General features: G+C 35.2%; 1 long non-coding RNA gene across 1 annotated transcript in view; it reads left to right on the top strand.

Moving 5' to 3' along the window:
- The window catches only part of LOC107884816, a 6,394-nt gene that overhangs the window by 639 nt on the left and 1,037 nt on the right, over positions 1-4,718 (top strand). The window lies entirely within an intron of this gene.

The raw sequence follows: 4,718 nt of genomic DNA, 5'->3' as shown, positions 1-4,718 counted from the left end.
TATTATATGGTAAAAAACGGCGATTCGCACTTAACACATTGATTTATATTATAACATAAAATTAATAAAAAACGGCGATTCGCGCACGAAAATTATTATTTACTCATTCCTCGTTAACAATGAATAACGGACTAAAGATTTCGGCGGCCGTGCTAAACGTACCGGCTCGTTCGACTTTTCTAATCTGCATATTATATAACTCACAGCTGACACAATTATAACAAAAATAAAAACAATAATATCAACATAATATGGGGACGAACAGGTAACAGATATGTGTGTGTGTGTGTGTGTGTGTGAGTGTATGCGTGTGCCGGCCGGTGGCGAGATATGCGCGTTACGGTCTTAAGAGTGTGCAATAGTAAAAGTGTTACGTATACAACGCTCCAGAGATGGCGTTGTGCGCCGTATCGCCGCCGTCGCGGCTGGACATAACCACGCCCATTGCCTCCGTGGCGAGACCTACGCGACGTACTCGCTGGAGAGTGGAGAGGCGCATTATTATTTCACGAACAGTCTATACTCTGTTCAAAATAAGAAACCTAGACGGCGGCTAGCTACTGCGCAGGGGCGTGGCTAGACAAATAGCACGGACATAAATCAACGCCACCGCAGCGCTTCGGCGGGAGCGACTCATTAGTCTATCTTTGATAAGTGACATGAACACATAACTTAAAATGCATTGTATACCTGTTCACGCCGTGCGGCGAGGTGTGTGCGCGTACTTCTCCGTACGTTAACACGTTATACAACCAATTTATTTTATGTTTTCTAATTTATATTATGTTACCTTTTGTTTCAATGTATATTTATATTTTTTCTCTTACCAGGTGTAAAATACATAGGATCGTAAAAAATAAAAAAACAATTTTTAATTTTTAATAAATATATTTTAATAAAAAATAAACAAAAATAAAAAAAATATGATACAATTATATTATAAAAAAAAAGTTAGTCAGAAGAGTCATTCGATGTGTCTCCTGTAATGGTTAGCACACATGGTTCCATTCCATCAATAATCTCGTCCATGATGTCGTCAACTTTCCAAATCTTGTTTTCTTCATCAATCACATGCTTGATAAAATTTTGCCAATTTTCTGGTGTAACTCTGTCAATTGCCGTGTTGAGAAGTCGGCGGACGTCGTCAGCCTTAAATGTTGTGTTCTCCCGTTTGACGTAGCCTTTTACCATCGCCCACGCTAGTTCAATTGGATTGAATTCGCAGTGGTACGGTGGTAATCGGAGTACGGTGTGCCCTGCGTTGCTAGCCAAGTTGTCGATAACATACGATTTCTCGCGTGGTTTTAACTCCCGCACCTTAGCTAAAAGTTCAGCCTTTAACATCGGCCTGTCGAAAGTAACTCCTTTCGCATTAAGCCACTCCAATATTACGGATTTTCTTGCATTTGAAGTAGGATATTTTTCGGTTTGGACTGAATGGTAGGGTGCGTTGTCCATAACAATAATAGAACGAGGATCAAGTCGAGGAAGAATAGACTGAAACCACTCTTTGAAATTATCGCCGTTCATTTCATCGTGGTAGTCAGTGCTATTCTTTTTGGACTCGAAACATAACAGCCCACCCTCGAGGAATCCTTTGTCTGAACCGATGTGTAACACAATCAACCGTTTCCCCTTACCAGTTGGGTTTGTCGGCCCGGTTGTTAGACCCTTGTTGAATGCATCGTGTTTGGACCGTACCGTTTTATCTATCCACACCCGGTCTACACAATCACCTGCGTTCAACCACGTCTCATCCAAATAGTAAATCGATCGACCTTCGTTTCGATACTTGCGGATGTCATATAAATATTTGCGGCGCCAAACAATCAAGTCTTCTCTCTCTGTCAAGACACTGCACCTTTTCCTCTTTGTAAACACAAAATCCAATTTCTTTATAATGTTGTACAAAGTAGTACGCTTGAAGTTAGGGAGCGACGGATCTTCGTTAACTTCAAACAAAATTTTGTCGATTGTAGGGAGTTCACGACGCAACCAAATTGAATGGACCTTTTGCCGAAGTCCATTGCGGTCCAAATCATCGATCTTATTAAAAAGCGATGTTTTTACTCGCTTCGTGTTTGGAGAAGTCACAGTGTTCTTTCGCTTATACTCGACGATAGTTTTCATTATTGTATCATAACCTATACCCGTGGCTTTTGACAGATTGTTATACATATCAATGCATGTAATATCTGGAGTTTTCATCAGAGTATCTTTGTACATATTAACAATGATACTCTTTTGTCGACTGTGTACATACTGCAAAAAATAAATAAATGTTAACACACATCGAAGACGAATATTTCAAATGGTAATTCTTTAGTATGTGAGCACCAGTCTACTTGCTTTATCCATATTATAATTTTACACATAACTCAATTTTCACATACTAACAAATACCTTTCAAATGTGTGATTATTTGGCATAACCAATCAATAAAAAAAAAGTTTAACTTACTTTTCCTTTTGGATTTTTTCTTATTGGAGAAATAACTTCGTCTGGTTCAACAATATTGCGGTTTTCACTGTGCTCACTCATAGTAAAAGAATTGTAAGTAGAAATTGCGAGGTTAAAAAACGGAGGACGTTGTAACGGAACTAACACAAATTCTACAATGAACAATATTATTTGAAATTCAACGGAAAGGCGCGTACATGCGAACACCTGCCACCAGCTGCGTCGCGCGTAGTCGGCCGAGCTGGTGAGCAGGTGGTTGATTTGGTGGGGCAAACAATGGGCGTAGCCTGACCGCCGCCGACGAAAACTGGTCGCCGCCGTCTAGGTTTCTTATTTTGAACAGAGTATAGTTTAATTTAATCTAAAAATATAATTTTTCATTTTTTTTAAGACAATTGTAATTATTTTAAATAAATTTAAAAAACACCGAAACACGCACTAAAATTAAAATTAAAATCATTAAATAAGCCCTTGAAAAAAAATTAATAGAATTAGGTAAATGTCAAAGTATGCATATATTTTACATTAGATATGTTATCAGACAATAGTGACACCGTTATAAAATTAATTAATGACTAATACCTTTAAATGTAGTGATTTACAAATATTTATCTGCGCACACATTTATATAATTATGTACCCAATGAATAATAGGCCAAAATGTATGTCGAGCAGTCCCAATTTTGAAAATAATATTAGTTTATTTGTATGGATTCTAGAAATACAATGTGGATCATTTTGCAAATGTTGAATGTGCATTTTTATTATCATATGCAATCGTTATGCTAATTGTTGACCAACGCAATCAACATGTTAGATGGGTGGATCAACCAATGACTACAGATTCATTAAATACAATTTAAAAGAATTGAATTGTGGCGAAGAATATGATCACCCAATGTTTGAAGAAATATTTAAAGAAAACAAGTAAGCTAATTAACAATATTGTCTTTGTAAACATTATTTAACATGTGTCATGCGTTTGTTCTTTGACCATACCAACCACTAATCTAATGGAAATGTTTAGATCAAATTGATATTGTTATGGCTGCGAAATATACTGGCGCTCTTCAAGGAAACCATTCATGTAATGTTTGGTTAGGACGTGCATCTGACAATTATTATGGATCTTACATACAAGCACTGAGTGAAGTTTTTGACCATCAACTATTTTCTATTTATTTGGGTCCTATAAGATGCATCAAGCTTTGTATTTTATCAGTCGAATCATTATACTAGAACAATATTTGGTCTTAGGTAAATTAAGTTCATAAAAATATTTATTTATAAACATTTTCACTCATTTAAATAGACAAAAGTCACAATGTACATAACTTTTGTAACTAATTCTCCTTCATTTTATTTTTAACATGTGTTCTCGTTGATTATAAATTAATTAAATATAGATTTTTTTTATTCTGAATAAAAAAAAAAATATAATCTTTGTAAGGAAAGCAGCTAGAAACAACATAATATCACTATCATATAATACTTTGTTTTAAATTAATAGTTTTAAAATAGTAATTATTAGACCTCGAATTTGTATGTATTGAAAACCAACCAAATATGCGTAAAATGAAGTAATTAAATTGCACAAACATGCATGAAATTAAATAAATATGGAAACAATAATGGACAAAATTGACATTAGCTTATACTCTGTTCAAAATAAGAAACCTAGACGGCGGCTAGCTACTGCGCAGGGGCGTGGCTAGACAAATAGCACGGACATAAATCAACGCCACCGCAGCGCTTCGGCGGGAGCGACTCATTAGTCTATCTTTGATAAGTGACATGAACACATAACTTAAAATGCATTGTATACCTGTTCACGCCGTGCGGCGAGGTGTGTGCGCGTACTTCTCCGTACGTTAACACGTTATACAACCAATTTATTTTATGTTTTCTAATTTATATTATGTTACCTTTTGTTTCAATGTATATTTATATTTTTTCTCTTACCAGGTGTAAAATACATAGGATCGTAAAAAATAAAAAAACAATTTTTAATTTTTAATAAATATATTTTAATAAAAAATAAACAAAAATAAAAAAAATATGATACAATTATATTATAAAAAAAAAGTTAGTCAGAAGAGTCATTCGATGTGTCTCCTGTAATGGTTAGCACACATGGTTCCATTCCATCAATAATCTCGTCCATGATGTCGTCAACTTTCCAAATCTTGTTTTCTTCATCAATCACATGCTTGATAAAATTTTGCCAATTTTCTGGTGTAACTCTGTCAATTGCCGTG

This window comes from Acyrthosiphon pisum, chromosome A2 (genome assembly GCF_005508785.2).
Source record: "Acyrthosiphon pisum isolate AL4f chromosome A2, pea_aphid_22Mar2018_4r6ur, whole genome shotgun sequence".
Taxonomy (NCBI): domain Eukaryota; kingdom Metazoa; phylum Arthropoda; class Insecta; order Hemiptera; family Aphididae; genus Acyrthosiphon; species Acyrthosiphon pisum.
The sequence above is the reverse complement of the archived record's forward strand: the minus strand, read 5'-3'. Positions and strand labels throughout refer to the sequence as shown.